Below are 18,228 nucleotides of genomic sequence, written 5' to 3'. Positions count from 1 at the left end.
CTTCCTCAACATCTCGCACATTTCATCAAGCAGTGACCTGCAACGTTAAGCCTCTTCCACTCTCCAATCGTGCTGCCTCACCTGCTGCCTATTTCCTGCACCCTCTGCTATTTTACATCAGTCTGTCAGCTGCGCAATCAACGGCTTCCTCGCTCTTCCGCCCGCCTCAGCTCCGATATCTGCAGCCACTGCAAAGTGAAGAGCATGCAAAAGCCACACACTTGTCCATCTGGCTAGTCCACCATCACATTCTCAAGTGCAACGGGTCTGTGGCATTTTGGCTGGAACGCAACTGCGGGCCACAATGAGGTATGTGGAGGCGTGAAACAAAAGCTAACGCTGAAAGGGGATGGGAGAACGCCAGAATATTGAGGGTGGGAATGTCTTTCGAAAATATCCACAGGAGATTGCGATGGGCATCTGGTTTGCCGCAGCTTGCGTCGATTGATGATTGAAGACACTGCGGGACAAAATGCAGTGCCAAGTAGTAGACAGCACAGAAAGACAGCAAGGGGGTTCTGCCGAAACCCGGGATTGAACCAGGGACCTTTAGATCTTCAGTCTAACGCTCTCCCAACTGAGCTATTTCGGCTTGCACTGCTGCAATGCAAAGCTCTTCTCTGTTCCATCTCTCAGCCACTCAGTCCTCTCCTTTGCTATTTCTTGCAAACTTCCTCAACATCTCGCACATTTCATCAAGCAGTGACCTGCAACGTTAAGCCTCTTCCACTCTCCAATCGTGCTGCCTCACCTGCTGCCTATTTCCTGCACCCTCTGCTATTTTACATCAGTCTGTCAGCTGCGCAATCAACGGCTTCCTCGCTCTTCCGCCCGCCTCAGCTCCGATATCTGCAGCCACTGCAAAGTGAAGAGCATGCAAAAGCCACACACTTGTCCATCTGGCTAGTCCACCATCACATTCTCAAGTGCAACGGGTCTGTGGCATTTTGGCTGGAACGCAACTGCGGGCCACAATGAGGTATGTGGAGGCGTGAAACAAAAGCTAACGCTGAAAGGGGATGGGAGAACGCCAGAATATTGAGGGTGGGAATGTCTTTCGAAAATATCCACAGGAGATTGCGATGGGCATCTGGTTTGCCGCAGCTTGCGTCGATTGATGATTGAAGACACTGCGGGACAAAATGCAGTGCCAAGTAGTAGACAGCACAGAAAGACAGCAAGGGGGTTCTGCCGAAACCCGGGATTGAACCAGGGACCTTTAGATCTTCAGTCTAACGCTCTCCCAACTGAGCTATTTCGGCTTGCACTGCTGCAATGCAAAGCTCTTCTCTGTTCCATCTCTCAGCCACTCAGTCCTCTCCTTTGCTATTTCTTGCAAACTTCCTCAACATCTCGCACATTTCATCAAGCAGTGACCTGCAACGTTAAGCCTCTTCCACTCTCCAATCGTGCTGCCTCACCTGCTGCCTATTTCCTGCACCCTCTGCTATTTTACATCAGTCTGTCAGCTGCGCAATCAACGGCTTCCTCGCTCTTCCGCCCGCCTCAGCTCCGATATCTGCAGCCACTGCAAAGTGAAGAGCATGCAAAAGCCACACACTTGTCCATCTGGCTAGTCCACCATCACATTCTCAAGTGCAACGGGTCTGTGGCATTTTGGCTGGAACGCAACTGCGGGCCACAATGAGGTATGTGGAGGCGTGAAACAAAAGCTAACGCTGAAAGGGGATGGGAGAACGCCAGAATATTGAGGGTGGGAATGTCTTTCGAAAATATCCACAGGAGATTGCGATGGGCATCTGGTTTGCCGCAGCTTGCGTCGATTGATGATTGAAGACACTGCGGGACAAAATGCAGTGCCAAGTAGTAGACAGCACAGAAAGACAGCAAGGGGGTTCTGCCGAAACCCGGGATTGAACCAGGGACCTTTAGATCTTCAGTCTAACGCTCTCCCAACTGAGCTATTTCGGCTTGCACTGCTGCAATGCAAAGCTCTTCTCTGTTCCATCTCTCAGCCACTCAGTCCTCTCCTTTGCTATTTCTTGCAAACTTCCTCAACATCTCGCACATTTCATCAAGCAGTGACCTGCAACGTTAAGCCTCTTCCACTCTCCAATCGTGCTGCCTCACCTGCTGCCTATTTCCTGCACCCTCTGCTATTTTACATCAGTCTGTCAGCTGCGCAATCAACGGCTTCCTCGCTCTTCCGCCCGCCTCAGCTCCGATATCTGCAGCCACTGCAAAGTGAAGAGCATGCAAAAGCCACACACTTGTCCATCTGGCTAGTCCACCATCACATTCTCAAGTGCAACGGGTCTGTGGCATTTTGGCTGGAACGCAACTGCGGGCCACAATGAGGTATGTGGAGGCGTGAAACAAAAGCTAACGCTGAAAGGGGATGGGAGAACGCCAGAATATTGAGGGTGGGAATGTCTTTCGAAAATATCCACAGGAGATTGCGATGGGCATCTGGTTTGCCGCAGCTTGCGTCGATTGATGATTGAAGACACTGCGGGACAAAATGCAGTGCCAAGTAGTAGACAGCACAGAAAGACAGCAAGGGGGTTCTGCCGAAACCCGGGATTGAACCAGGGACCTTTAGATCTTCAGTCTAACGCTCTCCCAACTGAGCTATTTCGGCTTGCACTGCTGCAATGCAAAGCTCTTCTCTGTTCCATCTCTCAGCCACTCAGTCCTCTCCTTTGCTATTTCTTGCAAACTTCCTCAACATCTCGCACATTTCATCAAGCAGTGACCTGCAACGTTAAGCCTCTTCCACTCTCCAATCGTGCTGCCTCACCTGCTGCCTATTTCCTGCACCCTCTGCTATTTTACATCAGTCTGTCAGCTGCGCAATCAACGGCTTCCTCGCTCTTCCGCCCGCCTCAGCTCCGATATCTGCAGCCACTGCAAAGTGAAGAGCATGCAAAAGCCACACACTTGTCCATCTGGCTAGTCCACCATCACATTCTCAAGTGCAACGGGTCTGTGGCATTTTGGCTGGAACGCAACTGCGGGCCACAATGAGGTATGTGGAGGCGTGAAACAAAAGCTAACGCTGAAAGGGGATGGGAGAACGCCAGAATATTGAGGGTGGGAATGTCTTTCGAAAATATCCACAGGAGATTGCGATGGGCATCTGGTTTGCCGCAGCTTGCGTCGATTGATGATTGAAGACACTGCGGGACAAAATGCAGTGCCAAGTAGTAGACAGCACAGAAAGAGGGTTCTGCCGAAACCCGGGATTGAACCAGGGACCTTTAGATCTTCAGTCTAACGCTCTCCCAACTGAGCTATTTCGGCTTGCACTGCTGCAATGCAAAGCTCTTCTCTGTTCCATCTCTCAGCCACTCAGTCCTCTCCTTTGCTATTTCTTGCAAACTTCCTCAACATCTCGCACATTTCATCAAGCAGTGACCTGCAACGTTAAGCCTCTTCCACTCTCCAATCGTGCTGCCTCACCTGCTGCCTATTTCCTGCACCCTCTGCTATTTTACATCAGTCTGTCAGCTGCGCAATCAACGGCTTCCTCGCTCTTCCGCCCGCCTCAGCTCCGATATCTGCAGCCACTGCAAAGTGAAGAGCATGCAAAAGCCACACACTTGTCCATCTGGCTAGTCCACCATCACATTCTCAAGTGCAACGGGTCTGTGGCATTTTGGCTGGAACGCAACTGCGGGCCACAATGAGGTATGTGGAGGCGTGAAACAAAAGCTAACGCTGAAAGGGGATGGGAGAACGCCAGAATATTGAGGGTGGGAATGTCTTTCGAAAATATCCACAGGAGATTGCGATGGGCATCTGGTTTGCCGCAGCTTGCGTCGATTGATGATTGAAGACACTGCGGGACAAAATGCAGTGCCAAGTAGTAGACAGCACAGAAAGACAGCAAGGGGGTTCTGCCGAAACCCGGGATTGAACCAGGGACCTTTAGATCTTCAGTCTAACGCTCTCCCAACTGAGCTATTTCGGCTTGCACTGCTGCAATGCAAAGCTCTTCTCTGTTCCATCTCTCAGCCACTCAGTCCTCTCCTTTGCTATTTCTTGCAAACTTCCTCAACATCTCGCACATTTCATCAAGCAGTGACCTGCAACGTTAAGCCTCTTCCACTCTCCAATCGTGCTGCCTCACCTGCTGCCTATTTCCTGCACCCTCTGCTATTTTACATCAGTCTGTCAGCTGCGCAATCAACGGCTTCCTCGCTCTTCCGCCCGCCTCAGCTCCGATATCTGCAGCCACTGCAAAGTGAAGAGCATGCAAAAGCCACACACTTGTCCATCTGGCTAGTCCACCATCACATTCTCAAGTGCAACGGGTCTGTGGCATTTTGGCTGGAACGCAACTGCGGGCCACAATGAGGTATGTGGAGGCGTGAAACAAAAGCTAACGCTGAAAGGGGATGGGAGAACGCCAGAATATTGAGGGTGGGAATGTCTTTCGAAAATATCCACAGGAGATTGCGATGGGCATCTGGTTTGCCGCAGCTTGCGTCGATTGATGATTGAAGACACTGCGGGACAAAATGCAGTGCCAAGTAGTAGACAGCACAGAAAGACAGCAAGGGGGTTCTGCCGAAACCCGGGATTGAACCAGGGACCTTTAGATCTTCAGTCTAACGCTCTCCCAACTGAGCTATTTCGGCTTGCACTGCTGCAATGCAAAGCTCTTCTCTGTTCCATCTCTCAGCCACTCAGTCCTCTCCTTTGCTATTTCTTGCAAACTTCCTCAACATCTCGCACATTTCATCAAGCAGTGACCTGCAACGTTAAGCCTCTTCCACTCTCCAATCGTGCTGCCTCACCTGCTGCCTATTTCCTGCACCCTCTGCTATTTTACATCAGTCTGTCAGCTGCGCAATCAACGGCTTCCTCGCTCTTCCGCCCGCCTCAGCTCCGATATCTGCAGCCACTGCAAAGTGAAGAGCATGCAAAAGCCACACACTTGTCCATCTGGCTAGTCCACCATCACATTCTCAAGTGCAACGGGTCTGTGGCATTTTGGCTGGAACGCAACTGCGGGCCACAATGAGGTATGTGGAGGCGTGAAACAAAAGCTAACGCTGAAAGGGGATGGGAGAACGCCAGAATATTGAGGGTGGGAATGTCTTTCGAAAATATCCACAGGAGATTGCGATGGGCATCTGGTTTGCCGCAGCTTGCGTCGATTGATGATTGAAGACACTGCGGGACAAAATGCAGTGCCAAGTAGTAGACAGCACAGAAAGACAGCAAGGGGGTTCTGCCGAAACCCGGGATTGAACCAGGGACCTTTAGATCTTCAGTCTAACGCTCTCCCAACTGAGCTATTTCGGCTTGCACTGCTGCAATGCAAAGCTCTTCTCTGTTCCATCTCTCAGCCACTCAGTCCTCTCCTTTGCTATTTCTTGCAAACTTCCTCAACATCTCGCACATTTCATCAAGCAGTGACCTGCAACGTTAAGCCTCTTCCACTCTCCAATCGTGCTGCCTCACCTGCTGCCTATTTCCTGCACCCTCTGCTATTTTACATCAGTCTGTCAGCTGCGCAATCAACGGCTTCCTCGCTCTTCCGCCCGCCTCAGCTCCGATATCTGCAGCCACTGCAAAGTGAAGAGCATGCAAAAGCCACACACTTGTCCATCTGGCTAGTCCACCATCACATTCTCAAGTGCAACGGGTCTGTGGCATTTTGGCTGGAACGCAACTGCGGGCCACAATGAGGTATGTGGAGGCGTGAAACAAAAGCTAACGCTGAAAGGGGATGGGAGAACGCCAGAATATTGAGGGTGGGAATGTCTTTCGAAAATATCCACAGGAGATTGCGATGGGCATCTGGTTTGCCGCAGCTTGCGTCGATTGATGATTGAAGACACTGCGGGACAAAATGCAGTGCCAAGTAGTAGACAGCACAGAAAGACAGCAAGGGGGTTCTGCCGAAACCCGGGATTGAACCAGGGACCTTTAGATCTTCAGTCTAACGCTCTCCCAACTGAGCTATTTCGGCTTGCACTGCTGCAATGCAAAGCTCTTCTCTGTTCCATCTCTCAGCCACTCAGTCCTCTCCTTTGCTATTTCTTGCAAACTTCCTCAACATCTCGCACATTTCATCAAGCAGTGACCTGCAACGTTAAGCCTCTTCCACTCTCCAATCGTGCTGCCTCACCTGCTGCCTATTTCCTGCACCCTCTGCTATTTTACATCAGTCTGTCAGCTGCGCAATCAACGGCTTCCTCGCTCTTCCGCCCGCCTCAGCTCCGATATCTGCAGCCACTGCAAAGTGAAGAGCATGCAAAAGCCACACACTTGTCCATCTGGCTAGTCCACCATCACATTCTCAAGTGCAACGGGTCTGTGGCATTTTGGCTGGAACGCAACTGCGGGCCACAATGAGGTATGTGGAGGCGTGAAACAAAAGCTAACGCTGAAAGGGGATGGGAGAACGCCAGAATATTGAGGGTGGGAATGTCTTTCGAAAATATCCACAGGAGATTGCGATGGGCATCTGGTTTGCCGCAGCTTGCGTCGATTGATGATTGAAGACACTGCGGGACAAAATGCAGTGCCAAGTAGTAGACAGCACAGAAAGACAGCAAGGGGGTTCTGCCGAAACCCGGGATTGAACCAGGGACCTTTAGATCTTCAGTCTAACGCTCTCCCAACTGAGCTATTTCGGCTTGCACTGCTGCAATGCAAAGCTCTTCTCTGTTCCATCTCTCAGCCACTCAGTCCTCTCCTTTGCTATTTCTTGCAAACTTCCTCAACATCTCGCACATTTCATCAAGCAGTGACCTGCAACGTTAAGCCTCTTCCACTCTCCAATCGTGCTGCCTCACCTGCTGCCTATTTCCTGCACCCTCTGCTATTTTACATCAGTCTGTCAGCTGCGCAATCAACGGCTTCCTCGCTCTTCCGCCCGCCTCAGCTCCGATATCTGCAGCCACTGCAAAGTGAAGAGCATGCAAAAGCCACACACTTGTCCATCTGGCTAGTCCACCATCACATTCTCAAGTGCAACGGGTCTGTGGCATTTTGGCTGGAACGCAACTGCGGGCCACAATGAGGTATGTGGAGGCGTGAAACAAAAGCTAACGCTGAAAGGGGATGGGAGAACGCCAGAATATTGAGGGTGGGAATGTCTTTCGAAAATATCCACAGGAGATTGCGATGGGCATCTGGTTTGCCGCAGCTTGCGTCGATTGATGATTGAAGACACTGCGGGACAAAATGCAGTGCCAAGTAGTAGACAGCACAGAAAGACAGCAAGGGGGTTCTGCCGAAACCCGGGATTGAACCAGGGACCTTTAGATCTTCAGTCTAACGCTCTCCCAACTGAGCTATTTCGGCTTGCACTGCTGCAATGCAAAGCTCTTCTCTGTTCCATCTCTCAGCCACTCAGTCCTCTCCTTTGCTATTTCTTGCAAACTTCCTCAACATCTCGCACATTTCATCAAGCAGTGACCTGCAACGTTAAGCCTCTTCCACTCTCCAATCGTGCTGCCTCACCTGCTGCCTATTTCCTGCACCCTCTGCTATTTTACATCAGTCTGTCAGCTGCGCAATCAACGGCTTCCTCGCTCTTCCGCCCGCCTCAGCTCCGATATCTGCAGCCACTGCAAAGTGAAGAGCATGCAAAAGCCACACACTTGTCCATCTGGCTAGTCCACCATCACATTCTCAAGTGCAACGGGTCTGTGGCATTTTGGCTGGAACGCAACTGCGGGCCACAATGAGGTATGTGGAGGCGTGAAACAAAAGCTAACGCTGAAAGGGGATGGGAGAACGCCAGAATATTGAGGGTGGGAATGTCTTTCGAAAATATCCACAGGAGATTGCGATGGGCATCTGGTTTGCCGCAGCTTGCGTCGATTGATGATTGAAGACACTGCGGGACAAAATGCAGTGCCAAGTAGTAGACAGCACAGAAAGACAGCAAGGGGGTTCTGCCGAAACCCGGGATTGAACCAGGGACCTTTAGATCTTCAGTCTAACGCTCTCCCAACTGAGCTATTTCGGCTTGCACTGCTGCAATGCAAAGCTCTTCTCTGTTCCATCTCTCAGCCACTCAGTCCTCTCCTTTGCTATTTCTTGCAAACTTCCTCAACATCTCGCACATTTCATCAAGCAGTGACCTGCAACGTTAAGCCTCTTCCACTCTCCAATCGTGCTGCCTCACCTGCTGCCTATTTCCTGCACCCTCTGCTATTTTACATCAGTCTGTCAGCTGCGCAATCAACGGCTTCCTCGCTCTTCCGCCCGCCTCAGCTCCGATATCTGCAGCCACTGCAAAGTGAAGAGCATGCAAAAGCCACACACTTGTCCATCTGGCTAGTCCACCATCACATTCTCAAGTGCAACGGGTCTGTGGCATTTTGGCTGGAACGCAACTGCGGGCCACAATGAGGTATGTGGAGGCGTGAAACAAAAGCTAACGCTGAAAGGGGATGGGAGAACGCCAGAATATTGAGGGTGGGAATGTCTTTCGAAAATATCCACAGGAGATTGCGATGGGCATCTGGTTTGCCGCAGCTTGCGTCGATTGATGATTGAAGACACTGCGGGACAAAATGCAGTGCCAAGTAGTAGACAGCACAGAAAGACAGCAAGGGGGTTCTGCCGAAACCCGGGATTGAACCAGGGACCTTTAGATCTTCAGTCTAACGCTCTCCCAACTGAGCTATTTCGGCTTGCACTGCTGCAATGCAAAGCTCTTCTCTGTTCCATCTCTCAGCCACTCAGTCCTCTCCTTTGCTATTTCTTGCAAACTTCCTCAACATCTCGCACATTTCATCAAGCAGTGACCTGCAACGTTAAGCCTCTTCCACTCTCCAATCGTGCTGCCTCACCTGCTGCCTATTTCCTGCACCCTCTGCTATTTTACATCAGTCTGTCAGCTGCGCAATCAACGGCTTCCTCGCTCTTCCGCCCGCCTCAGCTCCGATATCTGCAGCCACTGCAAAGTGAAGAGCATGCAAAAGCCACACACTTGTCCATCTGGCTAGTCCACCATCACATTCTCAAGTGCAACGGGTCTGTGGCATTTTGGCTGGAACGCAACTGCGGGCCACAATGAGGTATGTGGAGGCGTGAAACAAAAGCTAACGCTGAAAGGGGATGGGAGAACGCCAGAATATTGAGGGTGGGAATGTCTTTCGAAAATATCCACAGGAGATTGCGATGGGCATCTGGTTTGCCGCAGCTTGCGTCGATTGATGATTGAAGACACTGCGGGACAAAATGCAGTGCCAAGTAGTAGACAGCACAGAAAGACAGCAAGGGGGTTCTGCCGAAACCCGGGATTGAACCAGGGACCTTTAGATCTTCAGTCTAACGCTCTCCCAACTGAGCTATTTCGGCTTGCACTGCTGCAATGCAAAGCTCTTCTCTGTTCCATCTCTCAGCCACTCAGTCCTCTCCTTTGCTATTTCTTGCAAACTTCCTCAACATCTCGCACATTTCATCAAGCAGTGACCTGCAACGTTAAGCCTCTTCCACTCTCCAATCGTGCTGCCTCACCTGCTGCCTATTTCCTGCACCCTCTGCTATTTTACATCAGTCTGTCAGCTGCGCAATCAACGGCTTCCTCGCTCTTCCGCCCGCCTCAGCTCCGATATCTGCAGCCACTGCAAAGTGAAGAGCATGCAAAAGCCACACACTTGTCCATCTGGCTAGTCCACCATCACATTCTCAAGTGCAACGGGTCTGTGGCATTTTGGCTGGAACGCAACTGCGGGCCACAATGAGGTATGCGGAGGCGTGAAACAAAAGCTAACGCTGAAAGGGGATGGAAGAACGCCAGAATATTGAGGGTGGGAATGTCTTTCGAAAATATCGACAGGAGATTGCGATGGGCATCTGGTTTGTCGCAGCTTGCGTCGATTGATGTTTGAAGACACTGCGGGACAAAATGCAGTGCCAAGTAGTAGACAGCACAGAAAGACAGCAAGGGGGTTCTGCCGAAACCCGGGATTGAACCAGGGACCTTTAGATCTTCAGTCTAACGCTCTCCCAACTGAGCTATTTCGGCTTGCACTGCTGCAATGCAAAGCTCTTCTCTGTTCCATCTCTCAGCCACTCAGTCCTCTCCTTTGCTATTTCTTGCAAACTTCCTCAACATCTCGCACATTTCATCAAGCAGTGACCTGCAACGTTAAGCCTCTTCCACTCTCCAATCGTGCTGCCTCACCTGCTGCCTATTTCCTGCACCCTCTGCTATTTTACATCAGTCTGTCAGCTGCGCAATCAACGGCTTCCTCGCTCTTCCGCCCGCCTCAGCTCCGATATCTGCAGCCACTGCAAAGTGAAGAGCATGCAAAAGCCACACACTTGTCCATCTGGCTAGTCCACCATCACATTCTCAAGTGCAACGGGTCTGTGGCATTTTGGCTGGAACGCAACTGCGGGCCACAATGAGGTATGCGGAGGCGTGAAACAAAAGCTAACGCTGAAAGGGGATGGAAGAACGCCAGAATATTGAGGGTGGGAATGTCTTTCGAAAATATCGACAGGAGATTGCGATGGGCATCTGGTTTGTCGCAGCTTGCGTCGATTGATGTTTGAAGACACTGCGGGACAAAATGCAGTGCCAAGTAGTAGACAGCACAGAAAGACAGCAAGGGGGTTCTGCCGAAACCCGGGATTGAACCAGGGACCTTTAGATCTTCAGTCTAACGCTCTCCCAACTGAGCTATTTCGGCTTGCACTGCTGCAATGCAAAGCTCTTCTCTGTTCCATCTCTCAGCCACTCAGTCCTCTCCTTTGCTATTTCTTGCAAACTTCCTCAACATCTCGCACATTTCATCAAGCAGTGACCTGCAACGTTAAGCCTCTTCCACTCTCCAATCGTGCTGCCTCACCTGCTGCCTATTTCCTGCACCCTCTGCTATTTTACATCAGTCTGTCAGCTGCGCAATCAACGGCTTCCTCGCTCTTCCGCCCGCCTCAGCTCCGATATCTGCAGCCACTGCAAAGTGAAGAGCATGCAAAAGCCACACACTTGTCCATCTGGCTAGTCCACCATCACATTCTCAAGTGCAACGGGTCTGTGGCATTTTGGCTGGAACGCAACTGCGGGCCACAATGAGGTATGTGGAGGCGTGAAACAAAAGCTAACGCTGAAAGGGGATGGGAGAACGCCAGAATATTGAGGGTGGGAATGTCTTTCGAAAATATCCACAGGAGATTGCGATGGGCATCTGGTTTGCCGCAGCTTGCGTCGATTGATGATTGAAGACACTGCGGGACAAAATGCAGTGCCAAGTAGTAGACAGCACAGAAAGACAGCAAGGGGGTTCTGCCGAAACCTGGGATTGAACCAGGGACCTTTAGATCTTCAGTCTAACGCTCTCCCAACTGAGCTATTTCGGCTTGCACTGCTGCAATGCAAAGCTCTTCTCTGTTCCATCTCTCAGCCACTCAGTCCTCTCCTTTGCTATTTCTTGCAAACTTCCTCAACATCTCGCACATTTCATCAAGCAGTGACCTGCAACGTTAAGCCTCTTCCACTCTCCAATCGTGCTGCCTCACCTGCTGCCTATTTCCTGCACCCTCTGCTATTTTACATCAGTCTGTCAGCTGCGCAATCAACGGCTTCCTCGCTCTTCCGCCCGCCTCAGCTCCGATATCTGCAGCCACTGCAAAGTGAAGAGCATGCAAAAGCCACACACTTGTCCATCTGGCTAGTCCACCATCACATTCTCAAGTGCAACGGGTCTGTGGCATTTTGGCTGGAACGCAACTGCGGGCCACAATGAGGTATGTGGAGGCGTGAAACAAAAGCTAACGCTGAAAGGGGATGGAAGAACGCCAGAATATTGAGGGTGGGAATGTCTTTCGAAAATATCCACAGGAGATTGCGATGGGCATCTGGTTTGCCGCAGCTTGCGTCGATTGATGATTGAAGACACTGCGGGACAAAATGCAGTGCCAAGTAGTAGACAGCACAGAAAGACAGCAAGGGGGTTCTGCCGAAACCCGGGATTGAACCAGGGACCTTTAGATCTTCAGTCTAACGCTCTCCCAACTGAGCTATTTCGGCTTGCACTGCTGCAATGCAAAGCTCTTCTCTGTTCCATCTCTCAGCCACTCAGTCCTCTCCTTTGCTATTTCTTGCAAACTTCCTCAACATCTCGCACATTTCATCAAGCAGTGACCTGCAACGTTAAGCCTCTTCCACTCTCCAATCGTGCTGCCTCACCTGCTGCCTATTTCCTGCACCCTCTGCTATTTTACATCAGTCTGTCAGCTGCGCAATCAACGGCTTCCTCGCTCTTCCGCCCGCCTCAGCTCCGATATCTGCAGCCACTGCAAAGTGAAGAGCATGCAAAAGCCACACACTTGTCCATCTGGCTAGTCCACCATCACATTCTCAAGTGCAACGGGTCTGTGGCATTTTGGCTGGAACGCAACTGCGGGCCACAATGAGGTATGTGGAGGCGTGAAACAAAAGCTAACGCTGAAAGGGGATGGAAGAACGCCAGAATATTGAGGGTGGGAATGTCTTTCGAAAATATCCACAGGAGATTGCGATGGGCATCTGGTTTGCCGCAGCTTGCGTCGATTGATGATTGAAGACACTGCGGGACAAAATGCAGTGCCAAGTAGTAGACAGCACAGAAAGACAGCAAGGGGGTTCTGCCGAAACCCGGGATTGAACCAGGGACCTTTAGATCTTCAGTCTAACGCTCTCCCAACTGAGCTATTTCGGCTTGCACTGCTGCAATGCAAAGCTCTTCTCTGTTCCATCTCTCAGCCACTCAGTCCTCTCCTTTGCTATTTCTTGCAAACTTCCTCAACATCTCGCACATTTCATCAAGCAGTGACCTGCAACGTTAAGCCTCTTCCACTCTCCAATCGTGCTGCCTCACCTGCTGCCTATTTCCTGCACCCTCTGCTATTTTACATCAGTCTGTCAGCTGCGCAATCAACGGCTTCCTCGCTCTTCCGCCCGCCTCAGCTCCGATATCTGCAGCCACTGCAAAGTGAAGAGCATGCAAAAGCCACACACTTGTCCATCTGGCTAGTCCACCATCACATTCTCAAGTGCAACGGGTCTGTGGCATTTTGGCTGGAACGCAACTGCGGGCCACAATGAGGTATGTGGAGGCGTGAAACAAAAGCTAACGCTGAAAGGGGATGGGAGAACGCCAGAATATTGAGGGTGGGAATGTCTTTCGAAAATATCCACAGGAGATTGCGATGGGCATCTGGTTTGCCGCAGCTTGCGTCGATTGATGATTGAAGACACTGCGGGACAAAATGCAGTGCCAAGTAGTAGACAGCACAGAAAGCCAGCAAGGGGGTTCTGCCGAAACCCAGGATTGAACCAAGGACCTTTAGATCTTCAGTCTAACGCTCTCCCAACTGAGCTATTTCGGCTTGCACTGCTGCAATGCAAAGCTCTTCTCTGTTCCATCTCTCAGCCACTCAGTCCTCTCCTTTGCTATTTCTTGCAAACTTCCTCAACATCTCGCACATTTCATCAAGCAGTGACCTGCAACGTTAAGCCTCTTCCACTCTCCAATCGTGCTGCCTCACCTGCTGCCTATTTCCTGCACCCTCTGCTATTTTACATCAGTCTGTCAGCTGCGCAATCAACGGCTTCCTCGCTCTTCCGCCCGCCTCAGCTCCGATATCTGCAGCCACTGCAAAGTGAAGAGCATGCAAAAGCCACACACTTGTCCATCTGGCTAGTCCACCATCACATTCTCAAGTGCAACGGGTCTGTGGCATTTTGGCTGGAACGCAACTGCGGGCCACAATGAGGTATGTGGAGGCGTGAAACAAAAGCTAACGCTGAAAGGGGATGGGAGAACGCCAGAATATTGAGGGTGGGAATGTCTTTCGAAAATATCCACAGGAGATTGCGATGGGCATCTGGTTTGCCGCAGCTTGCGTCGATTGATGATTGAAGACACTGCGGGACAAAATGCAGTGCCAAGTAGTAGACAGCACAGAAAGCCAGCAAGGGGGTTCTGCCGAAACCCGGGATTGAACCAGGGACCTTTAGATCTTCAGTCTAACGCTCTCCCAACTGAGCAATTTCGGCTTGCACTGCTGCAATGCAAAGCTCTTCTCTGTTCCATCTCTCAGCCACTCAGTCCTCTCCTTTGCTATTTCTTGCAAACTTCCTCAACATCTCGCACATTTCATCAAGCAGTGACCTGCAACGTTAAGCCTCTTCCACTCTCCAATCGTGCTGCCTCACCTGCTGCCTATTTCCTGCACCCTCTGCTATTTTACATCAGTCTGTCAGCTGCGCAATCAACGGCTTCCTCGCTCTTCCGCCCGCCTCAGCTCCGATATCTGCAGCCACTGCAAAGTGAAGAGCATGCAAAAGCCACACACTTGTCCATCTGGCTAGTCCACCATCACATTCTCAAGTGCAACGGGTCTGTGGCATTTTGGCTGGAACGCAACTGCGGGCCACAATGAGGTATGTGGAGGCGTGAAACAAAAGCTAACGCTGAAAGGGGATGGGAGAACGCCAGAATATTGAGGGTGGGAATGTCTTTCGAAAATATCCACAGGAGATTGCGATGGGCATCTGGTTTGCCGCAGCTTGCGTCGATTGATGATTGAAGACACTGCGGGACAAAATGCAGTGCCAAGTAGTAGACAGCACAGAAAGACAGCAAGGGGGTTCTGCCGAAACCCGGGATTGAACCAGGGACCTTTAGATCTTCAGTCTAACGCTCTCCCAACTGAGCTATTTCGGCTTGCACTGCTGCAATGCAAAGCTCTTCTCTGTTCCATCTCTCAGCCACTCAGTCCTCTCCTTTGCTATTTCTTGCAAACTTCCTCAACATCTCGCACATTTCATCAAGCAGTGACCTGCAACGTTAAGCCTCTTCCACTCTCCAATCGTGCTGCCTCACCTGCTGCCTATTTCCTGCACCCTCTGCTATTTTACATCAGTCTGTCAGCTGCGCAATCAACGGCTTCCTCGCTCTTCCGCCCGCCTCAGCTCCGATATCTGCAGCCACTGCAAAGTGAAGAGCATGCAAAAGCCACACACTTGTCCATCTGGCTAGTCCACCATCACATTCTCAAGTGCAACGGGTCTGTGGCATTTTGGCTGGAACGCAACTGCGGGCCACAATGAGGTATGTGGAGGCGTGAAACAAAAGCTAACGCTGAAAGGGGATGGAAGAACGCCAGAATATTGAGGGTGGGAATGTCTTTCGAAAATATCCACAGGAGATTGCGATGGGCATCTGGTTTGCCGCAGCTTGCGTCGATTGATGATTGAAGACACTGCGGGACAAAATGCAGTGCCAAGTAGTAGACAGCACAGAAAGACAGCAAGGGGGTTCTGCCGAAACCCGGGATTGAACCAGGGACCTTTAGATCTTCAGTCTAACGCTCTCCCAACTGAGCTATTTCGGCTTGCACTGCTGCAATGCAAAGCTCTTCTCTGTTCCATCTCTCAGCCACTCAGTCCTCTCCTTTGCTATTTCTTGCAAACTTCCTCAACATCTCGCACATTTCATCAAGCAGTGACCTGCAACGTTAAGCCTCTTCCACTCTCCAATCGTGCTGCCTCACCTGCTGCCTATTTCCTGCACCCTCTGCTATTTTACATCAGTCTGTCAGCTGCGCAATCAACGGCTTCCTCGCTCTTCCGCCCGCCTCAGCTCCGATATCTGCAGCCACTGCAAAGTGAAGAGCATGCAAAAGCCACACACTTGTCCATCTGGCTAGTCCACCATCACATTCTCAAGTGCAACGGGTCTGTGGCATTTTGGCTGGAACGCAACTGCGGGCCACAATGAGGTATGTGGAGGCGTGAAACAAAAGCTAACGCTGAAAGGGGATGGGAGAACGCCAGAATATTGAGGGTGGGAATGTCTTTCGAAAATATCCACAGGAGATTGCGATGGGCATCTGGTTTGCCGCAGCTTGCGTCGATTGATGATTGAAGACACTGCGGGACAAAATGCAGTGCCAAGTAGTAGACAGCACAGAAAGCCAGCAAGGGGGTTCTGCCGAAACCCAGGATTGAACCAGGGACCTTTAGATCTTCAGTCTAACGCTCTCCCAACTGAGCTATTTCGGCTTGCACTGCTGCAATGCAAAGCTCTTCTCTGTTCCATCTCTCAGCCACTCAGTCCTCTCCTTTGCTATTTCTTGCAAACTTCCTCAACATCTCGCACATTTCATCAAGCAGTGACCTGCAACGTTAAGCCTCTTCCACTCTCCAATCGTGCTGCCTCACCTGCTGCCTATTTCCTGCACCCTCTGCTATTTTACATCAGTCTGTCAGCTGCGCAATCAACGGCTTCCTCGCTCTTCCGCCCGCCTCAGCTCCGATATCTGCAGCCACTGCAAAGTGAAGAGCATGCAAAAGCCACACACTTGTCCATCTGGCTAGTCCACCATCACATTCTCAAGTGCAACGGGTCTGTGGCATTTTGGCTGGAACGCAACTGCGGGCCACAATGAGGTATGTGGAGGCGTGAAACAAAAGCTAACGCTGAAAGGGGATGGGAGAACGCCAGAATATTGAGGGTGGGAATGTCTTTCGAAAATATCCACAGGAGATTGCGATGGGCATCTGGTTTGCCGCAGCTTGCGTCGATTGATGATTGAAGACACTGCGGGACAAAATGCAGTGCCAAGTAGTAGACAGCACAGAAAGCCAGCAAGGGGGTTCAGCCGAAACCCGGGATTGAACCAGGGACCTTTAGATCTTCAGTCTAACGCTCTCCCAACTGAGCAATTTCGGCTTGCACTGCTGCAATGCAAAGCTCTTCTCTGTTCCATCTCTCAGCCACTCAGTCCTCTCCTTTGCTATTTCTTGCAAACTTCCTCAACATCTCGCACATTTCATCAAGCAGTGACCTGCAACGTTAAGCCTCTTCCACTCTCCAATCGTGCTGCCTCACCTGCTGCCTATTTCCTGCACCCTCTGCTATTTTACATCAGTCTGTCAGCTGCGCAATCAACGGCTTCCTCGCTCTTCCGCCCGCCTCAGCTCCGATATCTGCAGCCACTGCAAAGTGAAGAGCATGCAAAAGCCACACACTTGTCCATCTGGCTAGTCCACCATCACATTCTCAAGTGCAACGGGTCTGTGGCATTTTGGCTGGAACGCAACTGCGGGCCACAATGAGGTATGTGGAGGCGTGAAACAAAAGCTAACGCTGAAAGGGGATGGGAGAACGCCAGAATATTGAGGGTGGGAATGTCTTTCGAAAATATCCACAGGAGATTGCGATGGGCATCTGGTTTGCCGCAGCTTGCGTCGATTGATGATTGAAGACACTGCGGGACAAAATGCAGTGCCAAGTAGTAGACAGCACAGAAAGACAGCAAGGGGGTTCTGCCGAAACCCGGGATTGAACCAGGGACCTTTAGATCTTCAGTCTAACGCTCTCCCAACTGAGCTATTTCGGCTTGCACTGCTGCAATGCAAAGCTCTTCTCTGTTCCATCTCTCAGCCACTCAGTCCTCTCCTTTGCTATTTCTTGCAAACTTCCTCAACATCTCGCACATTTCATCAAGCAGTGACCTGCAACGTTAAGCCTCTTCCACTCTCCAATCGTGCTGCCTCACCTGCTGCCTATTTCCTGCACCCTCTGCTATTTTACATCAGTCTGTCAGCTGCGCAATCAACGGCTTCCTCGCTCTTCCGCCCGCCTCAGCTCCGATATCTGCAGCCACTGCAAAGTGAAGAGCATGCAAAAGCCACACACTTGTCCATCTGGCTAGTCCACCATCACATTCTCAAGTGCAACGGGTCTGTGGCATTTTGGCTGGAACGCAACTGCGGGCCACAATGAGGTATGTGGAGGCGTGAAACAAAAGCTAACGCTGAAAGGGGATGGAAGAACGCCAGAATATTGAGGGTGGGAATGTCTTTCGAAAATATCCACAGGAGATTGCGATGGGCATCTGGTTTGCCGCAGCTTGCGTCGATTGATGATTGAAGACACTGCGGGACAAAATGCAGTGCCAAGTAGTAGACAGCACAGAAAGACAGCAAGGGGGTTCTGCCGAAACCCGGGATTGAACCAGGGACCTTTAGATCTTCAGTCTAACGCTCTCCCAACTGAGCTATTTCGGCTTGCACTGCTGCAATGCAAAGCTCTTCTCTGTTCCATCTCTCAGCCACTCAGTCCTCTCCTTTGCTATTTCTTGCAAACTTCCTCAACATCTCGCACATTTCATCAAGCAGTGACCTGCAACGTTAAGCCTCTTCCACTCTCCAATCGTGCTGCCTCACCTGCTGCCTATTTCCTGCACCCTCTGCTATTTTACATCAGTCTGTCAGCTGCGCAATCAACGGCT

General features: G+C 51.0%; 27 non-coding genes across 27 annotated transcripts; all 27 read right to left on the bottom strand.

Moving 5' to 3' along the window:
• Window positions 1-519: 519 nt before the first annotated feature.
• trnaf-gaa (transfer RNA phenylalanine (anticodon GAA)) lies at window positions 520-592 on the bottom strand. Its single transcript has one exon. It is a non-coding gene; the product is annotated as a tRNA-Phe (tRNA).
• Window positions 593-1,189: 597 nt separating this feature from the next.
• On the bottom strand, window positions 1,190-1,262 carry trnaf-gaa (transfer RNA phenylalanine (anticodon GAA)). The gene has a single exon. It is a non-coding gene; the product is annotated as a tRNA-Phe (tRNA).
• A 597-nt stretch (window positions 1,263-1,859) lies between these two features.
• On the bottom strand, window positions 1,860-1,932 carry trnaf-gaa (transfer RNA phenylalanine (anticodon GAA)). The gene has a single exon. It is a non-coding gene; the product is annotated as a tRNA-Phe (tRNA).
• A 597-nt stretch (window positions 1,933-2,529) lies between these two features.
• Window positions 2,530-2,602, bottom strand: trnaf-gaa (transfer RNA phenylalanine (anticodon GAA)). Its single transcript has one exon. It is a non-coding gene; the product is annotated as a tRNA-Phe (tRNA).
• A 589-nt stretch (window positions 2,603-3,191) lies between these two features.
• On the bottom strand, window positions 3,192-3,264 carry trnaf-gaa (transfer RNA phenylalanine (anticodon GAA)). The gene has a single exon. It is a non-coding gene; the product is annotated as a tRNA-Phe (tRNA).
• A 597-nt stretch (window positions 3,265-3,861) lies between these two features.
• trnaf-gaa (transfer RNA phenylalanine (anticodon GAA)) lies at window positions 3,862-3,934 on the bottom strand. Its single transcript has one exon. It is a non-coding gene; the product is annotated as a tRNA-Phe (tRNA).
• Window positions 3,935-4,531: 597 nt separating this feature from the next.
• trnaf-gaa (transfer RNA phenylalanine (anticodon GAA)) lies at window positions 4,532-4,604 on the bottom strand. Its single transcript has one exon. It is a non-coding gene; the product is annotated as a tRNA-Phe (tRNA).
• A 597-nt stretch (window positions 4,605-5,201) lies between these two features.
• trnaf-gaa (transfer RNA phenylalanine (anticodon GAA)) lies at window positions 5,202-5,274 on the bottom strand. Its single transcript has one exon. It is a non-coding gene; the product is annotated as a tRNA-Phe (tRNA).
• Window positions 5,275-5,871: 597 nt separating this feature from the next.
• trnaf-gaa (transfer RNA phenylalanine (anticodon GAA)) lies at window positions 5,872-5,944 on the bottom strand. The gene has a single exon. It is a non-coding gene; the product is annotated as a tRNA-Phe (tRNA).
• A 597-nt stretch (window positions 5,945-6,541) lies between these two features.
• trnaf-gaa (transfer RNA phenylalanine (anticodon GAA)) lies at window positions 6,542-6,614 on the bottom strand. Its single transcript has one exon. It is a non-coding gene; the product is annotated as a tRNA-Phe (tRNA).
• Window positions 6,615-7,211: 597 nt separating this feature from the next.
• Window positions 7,212-7,284, bottom strand: trnaf-gaa (transfer RNA phenylalanine (anticodon GAA)). The gene has a single exon. It is a non-coding gene; the product is annotated as a tRNA-Phe (tRNA).
• Window positions 7,285-7,881: 597 nt separating this feature from the next.
• Window positions 7,882-7,954, bottom strand: trnaf-gaa (transfer RNA phenylalanine (anticodon GAA)). The gene has a single exon. It is a non-coding gene; the product is annotated as a tRNA-Phe (tRNA).
• Window positions 7,955-8,551: 597 nt separating this feature from the next.
• trnaf-gaa (transfer RNA phenylalanine (anticodon GAA)) lies at window positions 8,552-8,624 on the bottom strand. Its single transcript has one exon. It is a non-coding gene; the product is annotated as a tRNA-Phe (tRNA).
• Window positions 8,625-9,221: 597 nt separating this feature from the next.
• trnaf-gaa (transfer RNA phenylalanine (anticodon GAA)) lies at window positions 9,222-9,294 on the bottom strand. The gene has a single exon. It is a non-coding gene; the product is annotated as a tRNA-Phe (tRNA).
• A 597-nt stretch (window positions 9,295-9,891) lies between these two features.
• On the bottom strand, window positions 9,892-9,964 carry trnaf-gaa (transfer RNA phenylalanine (anticodon GAA)). Its single transcript has one exon. It is a non-coding gene; the product is annotated as a tRNA-Phe (tRNA).
• Window positions 9,965-10,561: 597 nt separating this feature from the next.
• trnaf-gaa (transfer RNA phenylalanine (anticodon GAA)) lies at window positions 10,562-10,634 on the bottom strand. Its single transcript has one exon. It is a non-coding gene; the product is annotated as a tRNA-Phe (tRNA).
• Window positions 10,635-11,231: 597 nt separating this feature from the next.
• trnaf-gaa (transfer RNA phenylalanine (anticodon GAA)) lies at window positions 11,232-11,304 on the bottom strand. The gene has a single exon. It is a non-coding gene; the product is annotated as a tRNA-Phe (tRNA).
• A 597-nt stretch (window positions 11,305-11,901) lies between these two features.
• trnaf-gaa (transfer RNA phenylalanine (anticodon GAA)) lies at window positions 11,902-11,974 on the bottom strand. Its single transcript has one exon. It is a non-coding gene; the product is annotated as a tRNA-Phe (tRNA).
• Window positions 11,975-12,571: 597 nt separating this feature from the next.
• trnaf-gaa (transfer RNA phenylalanine (anticodon GAA)) lies at window positions 12,572-12,644 on the bottom strand. The gene has a single exon. It is a non-coding gene; the product is annotated as a tRNA-Phe (tRNA).
• Window positions 12,645-13,241: 597 nt separating this feature from the next.
• trnaf-gaa (transfer RNA phenylalanine (anticodon GAA)) lies at window positions 13,242-13,314 on the bottom strand. Its single transcript has one exon. It is a non-coding gene; the product is annotated as a tRNA-Phe (tRNA).
• Window positions 13,315-13,911: 597 nt separating this feature from the next.
• On the bottom strand, window positions 13,912-13,984 carry trnaf-gaa (transfer RNA phenylalanine (anticodon GAA)). The gene has a single exon. It is a non-coding gene; the product is annotated as a tRNA-Phe (tRNA).
• Window positions 13,985-14,581: 597 nt separating this feature from the next.
• Window positions 14,582-14,654, bottom strand: trnaf-gaa (transfer RNA phenylalanine (anticodon GAA)). Its single transcript has one exon. It is a non-coding gene; the product is annotated as a tRNA-Phe (tRNA).
• A 597-nt stretch (window positions 14,655-15,251) lies between these two features.
• trnaf-gaa (transfer RNA phenylalanine (anticodon GAA)) lies at window positions 15,252-15,324 on the bottom strand. The gene has a single exon. It is a non-coding gene; the product is annotated as a tRNA-Phe (tRNA).
• Window positions 15,325-15,921: 597 nt separating this feature from the next.
• Window positions 15,922-15,994, bottom strand: trnaf-gaa (transfer RNA phenylalanine (anticodon GAA)). Its single transcript has one exon. It is a non-coding gene; the product is annotated as a tRNA-Phe (tRNA).
• A 597-nt stretch (window positions 15,995-16,591) lies between these two features.
• On the bottom strand, window positions 16,592-16,664 carry trnaf-gaa (transfer RNA phenylalanine (anticodon GAA)). The gene has a single exon. It is a non-coding gene; the product is annotated as a tRNA-Phe (tRNA).
• Window positions 16,665-17,261: 597 nt separating this feature from the next.
• Window positions 17,262-17,334, bottom strand: trnaf-gaa (transfer RNA phenylalanine (anticodon GAA)). The gene has a single exon. It is a non-coding gene; the product is annotated as a tRNA-Phe (tRNA).
• Window positions 17,335-17,931: 597 nt separating this feature from the next.
• Window positions 17,932-18,004, bottom strand: trnaf-gaa (transfer RNA phenylalanine (anticodon GAA)). The gene has a single exon. It is a non-coding gene; the product is annotated as a tRNA-Phe (tRNA).
• Window positions 18,005-18,228: the final 224 nt, after the last annotated feature.

The sequence above is a fragment of the Mustelus asterias genome, chromosome 3, assembly GCF_964213995.1.
Source record: "Mustelus asterias chromosome 3, sMusAst1.hap1.1, whole genome shotgun sequence".
Classification (NCBI taxonomy): domain Eukaryota; kingdom Metazoa; phylum Chordata; class Chondrichthyes; order Carcharhiniformes; family Triakidae; genus Mustelus; species Mustelus asterias.
The sequence above is the reverse complement of the archived record's forward strand: the minus strand, read 5'-3'. Positions and strand labels throughout refer to the sequence as shown.